Raw genomic sequence first — 14,187 nt, 5'->3', positions numbered from 1 at the left:
CAATTAAATCAGTTAAAAGCAATCTTCTGCATGAGGCTGACCCTTTGTCCCCAACCTTAATGAAGCAACAAACAGTAATCTGCATTACTTTTTTATATCATGGATTCCAACACCATTGGTACACTCTGAATAACAATATAAATGTAACATGTGGTAAAGTGTGATGTGTCCCAAGTTTCATGAGCTGAAATAAAAGATCACAGGAATGTTCCATACTTCAAAAAGCTTATTTCTCTCAAATGTTGTGAATAATTTTTGTATGTCTCCACCCAGTGAGCATTTCTCCTTTGCCAAGATAATCCATTCACCTGAAACATTATTTTGGTCATATCAAGAAGCTGATTAAACAGCATGATCATTACACAGTTACACCTTTTGCTGTACAATAAAAGGCTATTTATAATGTGAAAAGTTTTGTCACATGCAAAAATTTCTGGATATCTCAAAAATGGACAATGGCAAATACAGGAATGTCCACCAGAGCTGTTGCCAGATAATTGAATGTTCATTTCTCTATATAAAACCCATGTCTCCAACCTTGTTTCAGGAAGAACTTGTGCCCTTCTCCATGATCAGCTTACATCTGCAGACCACATGTAACCACGCCAGCCCAGGACCTCCCATCTGGCTTGCTGGGGGATTGTCTGCAGAAGGCCAGGATCCTGGACAGCTGATGCTGGAGGTGCATTTGTGTGTGTAACAAACTGATTGGCTGGGCCTGGATCCCCAGTGGCTGGGCCTGGCTCCCCAGTGGGTGGCCAATGCCCTCCAAGGCCCACCCATGGTTGCACCTCTGCCCAGTCAAGGAAATCCATAGATTAGGGCCTAATTCATTTATTTCAATTGAATGATTTCCTTTGTATAAACAGTAACTTATTTTAAAAATTTTGGATGATTTTTGGGAGCTCATAATTTCATGTTCAGATTCTATAACAAGATTAACATTTTACTAGTTATTTTGTTAACATCAATAAATGTTGACCAATAATGGCAAGTCATAATTATCCAGCAATTTAACTCATTAAAATCTAATTTCTAAGGACACCGATAGATAAATAATGGGTCTTGTACATCAGAACACTATACAGTAATTCACCCATCATACCCACCTTGAAGGAAATCCTATCCCTCATCACTGACCTTAACACTAGCAGACAGAGCCCTCCAATGGACAAACATGTTTAGTGATGATACCCATTTGGAAGCAACTTAGGAACGCCATCACTTTCATTTGTCATTCAGACAAAGTAAACCATTTTACAGTGTGTTTTGGAGGGAGGAGATATCAAAATACTATTTGAAAAAGCCAATTAAATATGTTACCAATCTTCTGCATGAGGCTGACCACAGCTTTGTCCCCAACCTAATGAAGCAACAAACAGTAATGCCCTGTACTTAACCTATATCATGGATTCCAAAACCATTGGTACACTGAAGAACAATATAAATGTAAAATGTAAAGTGTTGGTCCCATTTCATGAGCTGAAATAAAAGATCACAGGGGTGTTCCAATTGCAAAAACCTATTTCTCTCAAATGTTGTGAATAATTTTTTATGTCTCTTTTAGCAGACGCATTTCTCCAGAGCGACTTACAAGATAATCCATTCACCTTCTGACATCCAGTGGATATCAGAACTTTAAACAGCATGACCATTAAACAGTTACACCTTTTGCTGGGGACAATAAAAGGCTATTTATAATGTAGTTTTGTTGAAACAAAATGCTACAGATATCTCAAGTTGGTGATTGACTCCGCTGTCCTGGCAATTGGCATGTTGAATACAGGAATGTCCAAAATAATGGTGCCAATAATTGAATGTTCATTTCTCTACCATAAGCCGTCTCCAACGTTGTTTCAGAGAATTTGCACTAGAGTCCAACCAGCCTTACAACCGGACCACATGTAACCACGCCAGCCCAGGACCTCCACATCTGGCTTATTTACCTGGGGGATTGTCTGAGACCAGCCACCTGGACAGCTGATGAAACGGAGGTGCATTTGTGTGTGTAACAAACTGATTGGCTGGGCCTGGATCCCCAGTGGCTGGGCCTGGCTCCCCAGTGGGTGGGCCAATGCCTTCCAAAATGGCCAACCCATGGTTGAGACTCTGCCCAGTCAAGTGAAATCCATAGATTAGGGCCTAATTCATTTATTTCAATTGACTGATTTAGCCTTATATAAACAATTTTTGTTCACTATAACTCTATCAAAATCTTTGAAAAGAGCTATTTTTGTTCACTATAACAAGTAACATGGTACTAGTGGTGCATGTTACAATCAATGAGAAACCACTAAGAAGGAGGGCCTAATTATCCAGCAATTTAACTATTATTACCATCTAATTTCTAAGGACACCAGGTAAATAGAGGGCTGTAAAATAAAGCCCAACCATAGCACCCATCAAACAAAAAGATAAATCTTATCAGCTCATCACTGACCTTAACACTAGCAGACAGCACCCTCCAATGGACAAACATGTTTAGTGATGATACCCATTTGGAAGCAACTGAAAATTAACCTAACACTTTCATTTGTCATTCAGACAAAGTAAACCATTTTACAGTGTGTTTTGAGCAGAAAGGAGACCCTTAAAATACTATTTGAAAAAGCCTACTTATCCATATGTAGCAAATGTCAATGCCCATACACACACAGCTTGTTCTGACCATATTACTTCTATCTGCTATTTATATAGGCCTAAAACCAATTCAGAGATGTTATTTGATTGTAAAATGTGTGTTTACATCTGTGTAAATATCCTACTCCTACAGTAATACAATGTGGGTTTGTTTGAATTGCCCATAACCTATTCTCTCAAACATACAACATTTACATTACATTTAAGTCATTTAGCAGACGCTCCATCCAGAGCATTGTAAAAACACTGTATGAATTCACCTTCTGACATCCAGTGGAACAGCCACTTTACAATAGTGCATCTAAATCATTTGAGGGGGGGGTGAGAAGGATTACTTTATCCTATCCTAGGTATTCCTTGAAGAGGTGGGGTTTCAGGTGTCTCCGGAAGGTGGTGATTGACTCCGCTGTCCTGGCGTCGTGAGGGAGTTTGTTCCACCATTGGGGGGCCAGAGCAGCGAACAGTTTTGACTGGGCTGAGCGGGAACTGTACATACAACAACCTAAACCTGCAGCCCTCTAATACTTCATAGGCCTATGCTCTAAAGTCAATAGAAATTAAAGGTCTGTCATTCCTCTCAACAGCATCATATAGAATGGCGTGTGTGGATGAAGAGGAGGAGACAAAGACAGTGAGCCACTCTGAACTATTAAGATGCACCCTTAAAAGGTTCAGTGTAAGCGCCTCCTCTCCCCTCCCACTATCTCTGAAGCTCAGCACAGACATCCACCTCAGCTAACCCCATAACAACCATAAACAGCACAGACACCCACCTCAGCTAACCCCATAACAACCATAAACAGCCCAGACATCCACCTCAGCTAACCCCATAACAACCATAAACAGCCCAGACATCCACCTCAGCTAACCCCATAACAACCATAAACAGCCCAGACATCCACCTCAGCTAACCCCATAACAACCATAAACAGCACAGACATCCACCTCAGCTAACCCCATAACAACCATAAACAGCCCAGATATCCACCTCAGCTAACCCCATTACAACCATAAACAGCCCAGACATCCACCTCAGCTAACCCCATAACAACCATAAACAGCCCAGACATCCACCTCAGCTAACCCCATAACAACCATAAACAGCACAGACATCCATCCACCTCAGCTAACCCCATAACAACCATAAACAGCACAGACATCCATCCACCTCAGCTAACCCCATAACAACCATAAACAGCACAGACATCCATCCACCTCAGCTAACCCCATAACAACCATAAACAGCACAGACATCCATCCACCTCAGCTAACCCCATAACAACCATAAACAGCACAGACATCCATCCACCTCAGCTAACCCCATAACAACCATAAACAGCACAGACATCCATCCACCTCAGCTAACCCCATAACAACCATAAACAGCACAGACATCCATCCACCTCAGCTAACCCCATAACAACCATAAACAGCACAGACATCCATCCACCTCAGCTAACCCCATAACAACCATAAACAGCACAGACACCCACCTCAGCTAACCCCATAACAACCATAAACAGCACAGACATCCACCTAAGCTAACCCCATAACAACCATAAACAGCACAGACACCCACCTCAGCTAACCCCATAACAACCATAAACAGCACAGACATCCACCTAAGCTAACCCCATAACAACCATAAACAGCACAGACACCCACCTCAGCTAACCCCATAACAACCATAAACAGCACAGACATCCACCTAAGCTTACCCCATAACACGGGCAGGGGGCCACCCATACAGAATGTGTCACTGTCAACTAGTCACTTTTCATAAAAGCATCTGATTCGCTAACTGATGCTATAGGCTATTATTGCATCCATTACACATGCATGTTCTAGCATGCATCTATGAACCCACACGCAGTCACCTGCTTATAGACTACACACACACACACACACACACACACCATTGACGGGGTGGATACTATGTGGCAGCATTAACAGACCGTTAGAATCTTCTCACCTAGTGAAACACAAGATTCACAAGAAGTCTGACTAACATATTAAAGGTGAAGTAAGCAGCCCAACATATAAGCCTGGTTTTGGGATCCAGCCAGCCACACTGGTAAAAGAAACACTGTCTTTGTCTCCATCCCTCTCTCTTATGCCCTCTCGCAAAAACACAGATGCGCACTCACACACACCAACGCAAACAAACACACACACATTCACACACACACTAAACAATACTGCCTGTTTACAGTTTGGCAGGACACACACACAGAATAGAATAAAGCCTGGGTGTGTTTGCGGAGTTTGCACTGAGAGAGCGACCAAGGAGGGTAGGAGAGGGGCCTGAACAAGGGCTATGCCCAGCAAAGGGGTCATGTCATGCACAGCAGCCAGGTTAGAAGGCAGAGGAGAAGTTCAGTTCACCCACTGCCTCACATCTCATAACGGGCAGTGGAGTCAGTCACAGAACTAGGTTACACAGTGTCAACATAAGGGCCAGTCTTTTCACAGGAGCCTCAAGAAAGTTTTGCCAGCATTTAAAATGCAGCCACAGCTTATGTTATGTTATGATGGACCAAGGACCGACGTATTTGTGATCTTATAGAAAGTAAAAATATTTTCCAGTTTATCCACACTCCTAGACGATAGTCTGTGAAAACACCAACTGCTAAATTAATTTAGATTGCCTTACAGATTATTAGAGAGGGTTACATGGGTGGTGGCCAGCAACATACCACCCTGCATCCCACTGTTGGCTTGCCTCTGAGGCTAAGCAAGGTCCTGGTCAGCCCCTGGATGTGAGTAGGGGGCACTACTGCCTCTGGTCGAAGGAGACCCTAATGCGCCAGGGCAGTGATTGGGGACATTGCCCTGTGTAGGGTGACATTTTTCAAATGGGATGTTAAGCAGGTGTCCTGACTCTCTGTGGTCACTAAAGATCCCATGGCACTTATTGTAAGAGTAGGGGTGTTATGTTAACCCCAGTGTCCTGGATACATTTCCAAACTGGCATCACCAGCTTTCAATTGGCACATTCACACCCCCCTCCTCTCCCCTTTAACAATATCCAGGTCATTGTTTTAAATTAGAACGTGTTCAGTCAATTTACCTGGTAAAATAAGGGTAGAAAAAAAATAAGGTGCTGGCACAACTATTTTATAGGCATTTCTTGGTTTCAAAACCCATGTTTACTGTAAGGATATAGCTTGCCTGCTATAAAATGTTGCCTACACACAATGCAACTATCAATTCAATGTTTACTTTTCTTATTGAAGGGCTACTGACCATCACTGAAATACATTATTCATCGTTTCAATGAATTCACGTAACATGCAAATTGATATAGGCATGCTCAAATTGATCACATCGAAAACTGTTCCCGAACCACATTCATTAAATACCAATTAAATTAAACAGTTCAAAGCAAACCTCTTAAGTGATAGCTAGCTGTTACTAGCTACAAATTGTATCTTCAGCGAGTTGCGTTTTGACCAGGATACAAGATCAAACCGCCGCGATAGCTGTCTGTGTACCGAGGTGACCGCCGCGCCGTGTGCCAGTCTGCCCGCTCGGAGTGCTCCACTGGCACGGGCCGGGGGGCGGCAGAGAATGGCAGTGAATGCAACAACACGCGACCCAGGAGCGCCACGGCGTTTGCCAGCTGTCAAAAACGTATACGGATATAATAACGAACTTTAATCAGTTTGAAAAGGTCCACATCTTTCGCTTTTAGTCCCGTCTTTCATTGCAATATACGTATCCCATCCGCAGGCCTGTGAATCGGGTGCCTGTCAGGACTAGCTAAGCTAGCTAAACTAGCAAGCTAACATAGCACTGCTAAAATATTTTGGGTTCGCCCCAGCGCACCATCCACCTCATGCACTCAGGCAACCGCTCAGTATCCGCTGCTTCCGCGATTACCCACGAATTAAAAACAATAGGTTGTCACAAACTGTATCGATGAGGTTGACAGTTGTCCCACGGTGTCAGCTATCGATTCCAAATCGTATTTATTTAAATATTTTTGGGATGGGGAAATGACTCCCACTGCTATACTCCATTTTACCGACATCAACAGGTCATCTCAGGACACGCAGCAGCTGAGGGCGAGCCAGACGGAACCAGTGCGGCACAGAACAGGGGTGTTCCAAGTCGGTAGACAAGACATATATTTAACCACTTCTCACCAATGTGATAGATGGCCAAAATATTTGTATCCGAAACTTACAATTATTTGTATCGTTTAGCTCACGTAAATTCTTACAATTGACGGTACATAAAAATATTTGATCGTGCACTGTAAAAAGTTTTCGATCAAATTGCCGAGGAGAAAGTAGCCACAAAGGCATGTGGGGCTCGGAAGTCGCAAGCCGGTGAGGTGTTTAAAGTTTCTGATGGTGCCATCCTCTTACCAACCCATCCCCCATCGCACACCTTTCCCAAAACAATAGTTTACCCCCACGAAACATTCCGAACCCATCTGATATCTGCCCCAAACCGCGGTGCCAACTAGGGACACCGGTCTAGCCCCGGCGTCTTCGCCCACCGCCCCTGCATCTTCATACGACCCCAACAGACATCCTCATTCTAAAGCAGATACTCACCCCCGAGCTGGGAAACTGATTCAAAACGTTTCAATGGAGGATTCGATAGCCCTCTCTCCGCACTCTCTTGCTACAGGCAGCCATTCGTTGTGAGCAATGGCGAGACGCCGATCGCAGAGCTATCGAGGGCGGAACAGTGTCCCAGGGGATTGAGGAGCTCCGAGTCACCGATCGCGCCGAACAGAAAGACAAGCATGACGCGCTCATCATTCAATCGCATGATCGTCTCAAGCACAGCCTCAATTTGGGGAGACCTATCCCACGGCGTGATGTGTTTGCGCATTGGCACAGCAGCGTGCAGAAACCGCCTCTCTCCCTTCTCCCTGTGCTGTGTGTGAGATAGGAATGGGAAAGTAAGCTGTGTGTGTGTGTGTATGGACTACATTCATTTAGGTGAACCCAGTGCGTGCAAAGAATAAATAATCATGCCTGCAAATAACAGGTACGGGGAATCAAATAAAAACACATTTTGCTTAGAGAGAGATGGAGCCCTGAGTTCTACCATTGCATGGCTGAGTTGGACCTGCTTTATAGTCTATGTGGGCTATTTCATGGGGAATATATATAGATTTTTTCAGGCTACCTCCACTTTAAAAAGTCACTGGCTAACTCATTAATGAAAATGAGTAGTGGCTACTCAAACATCTCCAACCGTCAGTAGAACTCAAATCATAAAAGTGGTACTAATTTATATGTCAATAACATTTCATATAATTTCATGTTTTTGAGTACTGTTAACAAATATTAACTGAGTAAATAACTGTATTTATTTGTGTTCAGCTAATGTAAAGTTAATGATTATTTAATATTTTAAAGTCAATTGAACATTTCTTAAATAAGTGAATCTTACTTGATTCTATTATGTTTTGCATCTTTACTTAAATGATAAGAGGCTGCCAGCCCTCTTTTAAGGTCCTAACTACAGAATAGTGTCTATTCCAGATGCATAGGAGTTAAAATAAATAAATGTCTTCAAATATCAAAGTAGTAGTCAGACACGTTGATATTTTAGTAAAAAACACTTGTTTTATCTGTGTTTTGCTGATATAGAATTATTACGTTTTTGCAAGTTATGTTTTTTGTTGTTGAATTTAGGATACTTTTACACAATGTTGTATGCATGTTTGAAGAAAGAAAAGTAATGAAGGTAAATAATTAAGTAAAAGGGAACCCTACATGTTTATGTTCAGTACATCACATAATGTTCAGGTAACTTCAATCGTTATATTTCAGAATACATAATACAATTTATTGATAAAAAGTTAATAGAACACAAAACAGTTAAGTATTTAGAACTTAAAAAGATAACTATATGGTTGGCGATGTCACTTTATTACTTTAAGTCTTGAACACTGTAATACTTTGGGTTACTCAAATGGTTCTAGGCAATGGGTTTCCTCAAAAAAAATGTAGTTAGCTGAACTAATTACTTTTTACAGTGTGCAACATATGCTTCTGTAACTGTTTTCATGCGGTGAAGGAGAGTCGGACCAAAATGCAGCGTGTAGATTGCGATCCATGTTTAATCAACAAACGTAAACACGAATCAATACAAATACTACAAAAACAAAGAACGTAATGAACATAACGAAAACCGAAACAGCCTATACTAGTGTAAACTAACACAGCGACAGGAACAAGGACACTAAGGACAATCACCCACGAAACACACAAAGAATATGGCTGCCTAAATATGGTTCCCAATCAGAGACAACGATAATCACCTGACTCTGATTGAGAACCACCTCAGGCAGCCATAGACTAACGCTAGACATCCCACAAAACCCCAAGACAAAAACACACCACAATAACCCATGTCACACCCTGGCCTGACCGAATAAATGAAGAATAAACATAATATATTTCGACCAGGGCGTGACACTTCAGCCTATACCAGCATTTCCCAAACTCGGTCTTCGGGACCCTAAGGGTTGCATGTTTTGGTTTTTGATCCAACACTACACAGTTGATGCAAATGATCAAAGATGATTTGGTCCTGCCGTACATACCTACACGTACGCTACGGTCACAAGATGCAGGCCTCCTAATTGTCCCTTGGAATTTCTAAGCAAACAGCTGGAGGCAGGGCTTTCTCCTATAGAGCTCAATTTTTACGGAATGGTCTGCCTACCCATGTGAGAGACGCAGACTCAGTCTCAACCTTTAAGTCTTTACTGAAGACTTATCTCTTCAGTGGGTCATATGATTGAGTGTAGTCTGGCCCAGGAGTGTGAAGGTGAACAGTCCTCTATCGGAGGACCTGAGCCATAGGACCATGCCTCAGGACTACCTGGCATGACGACTCCTTGCTGTCCCCAGTCCACCTGGCCGTGCTGCTGCTCCAGTTTCAACTGTTCTGCCTGCAGCTATGGAACCCTGACCTGTTCACCGGACATGCTACCTGTCCCAGACCTGCTGTTTTCACCTCTCTAGAGACAGCAGGAACGGTAGAGGTACTCCTAATGATGGGCTATGAAAAGCCAACTGACATTTACTCCTGAGGTGCTGACTTGCTGCACCCTCGACAACTACTGTGATTATTATTACTTGACCATGCTGGTCATTTATGAACATTTGAACATCTTGGCCATGTTCTGTTATAATCTCTACCTGGCACAGCCAGAATAGGACTGGCCACCGCTCATAGCTTGGTTCCTCTCTAGGTTTCTTCCTAGGTTTTGGCCTTTCGAGGGAGTTTTTCCTAGCCATCGTGCTTCTACACTTGCATTGCTTGCTGTTTGGGGTTTTAGGCTGAGTTTCTGTACATCAATTTGAGATATCAGCTGATGTAAGAAGGGCTATATAAATACATTTGATTTGATGAACAAAGCTCGATGATTTGTTGATTATTGGAATAAGTTGTGTAGTGCTAGGGCAAAAACCAAAACATGCACCCCTTGTGGTCCCGAGGACCAAGTTTGGGAAACCCTGGCCTATACTGTTTTTTTTAAACGTTTTTACGTGTTATTTCTTACATTGGTACCCCAGGTCATCTTAGGTTTCATTACATACAGTCGAGAAGAACTACTGAATATAAGAGCAGCGTCAACTCACCATCAGTACGACCAAGAATATGACTTTCGCGAAGCGGATCCTGTGTTCTGCCTTTCACCCAGGACAACGGAATGGATCCCAGCTGGCGACCCAAAAAAACGACTTCGTAAAAGGGGGAAACGAAGCGGTCTTCTGGTCAGACTCCGGAGACGGCACATCGTGCACCACTCCCGAGCATTCTTCTCGCCAATGTCCAGTCTCTTGACAACAAGGTTGATGAATCCGAGCAAGGGTAGCATTCCAGAGGGACATCAGAGACTGTAAAGTTCTTTGCTTCACGGAAACATGGCTCACTGGAGAGACGCTATCGGAGTCGGTGCAGCCAGCTGGTTTCTCCACGCATCGCGCCGACAGAAACAAACATCTTTCTGGTAAGAAGAGGGGCGGGGGGCGTATGCTTCATGGTTAACGAGACGTGGTGTGGCCACAACAACATACAGGAACTCAAGTCCTTCTGTTCACCTGATTTAGAATTCCTCACAATCAAATGTCGACCGCATTATCTACCAAGGGAATTCTCTTCGATTATAATCACAACCGTATATATTCCCCCCAAGCAGACACATCGATGGCTCTGAACAAACTTTATTTGACTCTTTGCAAACTGGAATCCATACATCCTGATGCTGCATTCATTGTAGCTGGGGATTCTAACAAGGCTAATCTGAAAACAAGACTCCCTAAATTGTATCAGCATATCGATTGCGCAACCAGGGCTGGAAAAACCTTGGATCATTGCTATTCTAACTACCGCGACGCATATAAGGCCCTGCCCCGCTTTCCTTTTGGAAAAGCTGACCACGACTCCATTTTGTTGATCCCTGCCTACAGACAGAAACTAAAACAAGAAGCTCCCGCGCTAAGGTCTGTTCAACGCTGGTCCGACCAATCTGATTCCACACTCCAAGACTGCTTCCATCACGTGGACTGGGATATGTTTCGTATTGCATCAAACAACAACATTGACGAATACGCTGATTCGGTGAGCGAGTTAATTAGAACGTGCGTTGAAGATGTCGTTCCCATAGCAACGATTAAAACATTCCCAAACCAGAAACCGTGGATTGATGGCAGCATTCGTGTGAAACTGAAAGCGCAAACCATTGCTTTTAATCAGGGCAAGGTGACCGGAAACATGACCGAATACAAACAGTATAGCTTTTCCCTCCGCAAGGCAATCAAACAAGCTAAGCGTCAGAATAGAGGCAAAGTAGAATCTCAATTCAACGGCTCAGACACAAGAGGTATGTGGCAGGGTCTACAGTCAATCATGGATTACAAAAAGAAAACCAGCCCCGTCACGGACCAGGATGTCTTGCTCCCAGGCAGACTAAATAACTTTTTTGCCCACATTGAGGACAATACAGTGCTACTGACACGGCCCGCAACCAAAACATGCGGACTCTCCTTCACTGCAGCCGACGTGAGGAAAACATTTAAACGTGTCAACCCTCATAAGGCTGCAGGCCCAGACGGCATCCTCAGCATCCGCAGACCAGCTGGCTGGTGTGTTTACGGACATATTCAATCAATCCCTATCCCAGTCTGTTGATCTCACATGCTTCAAGAGGGCCACCATTGTTCCTGTTCCCAAGAAAGCTAAGGTAACTGAGCTAAACGACTACCGCCCCGTAGCACTCACTTCCGTCATCATGAAGTGCTTTGAGAGACTAGTCAAGGACCATATTACCTCCACCCTACCTGACACCCTAGACCCACTCCAATTAGCTTACCACCCAAATAGGTCCACAGACGATGCAATCTCAACCACACTGCACACTGCCCTGACCCATCTGGACAAGAGGAATACCTATGTGAGAATGCTGTTCATCGACTACAGCTCAGCATTTAACACCATAGTTCCCTCCAAGCTCGTCATCAAGCTCGACCCCACCCTGTGCAACTGGGTACTGGACTTCCTGACGGGCCGCCCCCAGGTGGTGAGGGTAGGCAACAACATCTCCACCCCGCTGATCCTCAACCCTGGGGCTCCACAAGGGTGCGTTCTGAGCCCTCTCCTGTACTCCCTGTTCACCCACGACTGCGTGGCCACGCACGCCTCCAACTCAATCATCAAGTTTGCGGACGACACAACAGTGGTAGGCTTGATTACCAACAACGACGAGACGGCCTACAGGGAGGAGGTGAGGGCCCTCGGAGTGTGGTGTCAGGAAAATAACCTCACACTCAACGTCAACAAAACTAGGGAGATGATTGTGGACTTCAGGAAACAGCAGAGGGAACACCCCCCTATCAACATCGATGGAACAGTAGTGGAGAGGGTAGTAAGTTTTAAGTTCCTCGGCATACACATCACAGACAAACTGAATTGGTCCAGCCACACAGACAGCATCGTGAAGAAGGCGCAGCAGCAGCGCCTCTTCAACCTCAGAGGCTGAAAAAGATTTGGCTTGTCACCAAAAGCACTCACAAACTTCTACAGATGCACAATCGAGAGCATCCTGTCGGGCCGTATCACCGCCTGGTACGGCAACTGCTCTGCCCACAACCGTAAGGCTCTCCAGAGGGTAGTGAGGTCTGCACAACGCATCACCGGGGGCAAACTACCTGCCCTCCAGGACACCTACACCACCTGATGTCACAGGAAGGCCATAAAGATCATCAAGGACAACAACCACGCGAGCCACTGCCTGTTCACCCCGCTATCCTCCAGAAGGCGAGGTCAGTACAGGTGCATCAAAGCTGGGACCGAGAGACTGAAAAACAGCTTCTGTCTCAAGGCCATCAGACTGTTAAACAGCCACCACTAACATTGAGTGGCTGCTGCCAACACACTGACTCAACTCCAGCCACTTTAATAATGGGAATTGATGGGAAATGATGTCAAATATATCACTAGCCACTTTAAACAATGCTACCTAATATAATGGTTACATACCCTACATTATTCATCTCATATGTATACGTATATACTGTACTCTATTTCATCTAATGCATCTTTATGTAATACATGTATCACTAGCCACTTTAACTATGCCACTTTGTTTACATACTCATCTCATATGTATATACTGTACACAATACCATCGACTGTATCTTTCCTATGCCGCTCTGTATCCTCACTCATTCATATATCTTTATGTACATATTATTTATCCCCTTACACTTGTGTCTATAAGGTAGTAGTTTTGGAATTGTTAGCTAGATTACTTGTTGGTTATTACTGCATTATCGGAACTCGAAGCACAAGCATTTCGCTACACTCGCATTAACATCTGCGAACCATGTGTATGTGACAATTAAAATTTGATTTGATTTGATACCTGTCATCTCCCCCAACATGATCAATGGAGCACTACAGACCTTATACAATGTAAATGCTTTTAGTAATATGGAAACCATCAGTATGAAGTGTATAATGTGAAAAATGATTCACAGCACCAGATACAGTGGGGAGAACAAGTATTTGATACACTGCCGATTTTGCAGGTTTTCCCTACTTACAAAGCATGTAGAGGTCTGTAATTTTTATCATAGGTACACATCAACTGTGAGAGACGGAATCTAAAACAAAAATCCAGAAAATCACATTGTATGATTTTTAAGTAATTAATTTGCATTTTATTGCGCGACGTAAGTATTTGTAAGTACAAGTATCACCTACCAACCAGTAAGAATTCCTGCTCTCACAGACTTGTTAGTTTTTCTCATGATCATGATCATGAGGAAGGTGAGGGATCAGCCCAAAACTACACGGCAGGACCTGGTCAATGACCTGAAGAGAGCTGGGACCACAGTCTCAAAGAAAACAATTAGTAACACACTACGCCGTCATGGATTCAAATCCTGCAGCGCACGCAAGGTCCCCCTGCTCAAGCCAGCGCATGTCCAGGCCCGTCTGAAGTTTGCCAATGACCATCTGGATGTTCCAGAGGAGGAATGGGAGAAGGTCATGTGGTCTGATGAG

The 14,187-nt window shown here is 43.8% G+C and overlaps 1 pseudogene; it reads left to right on the top strand.

The window, feature by feature from the left end:
• The window catches only part of LOC135554533 (Ig mu chain C region membrane-bound form-like), a 526,132-nt pseudogene that overhangs the window by 428,268 nt on the left and 83,677 nt on the right, over window positions 1-14,187 (top strand).

The sequence above is a fragment of the Oncorhynchus masou genome, chromosome 14, assembly GCF_036934945.1.
Source record: "Oncorhynchus masou masou isolate Uvic2021 chromosome 14, UVic_Omas_1.1, whole genome shotgun sequence".
In the NCBI taxonomy this organism is placed as follows: Eukaryota; Metazoa; Chordata; class Actinopteri; order Salmoniformes; family Salmonidae; genus Oncorhynchus; species Oncorhynchus masou.
The sequence above is the reverse complement of the archived record's forward strand: the minus strand, read 5'-3'. Positions and strand labels throughout refer to the sequence as shown.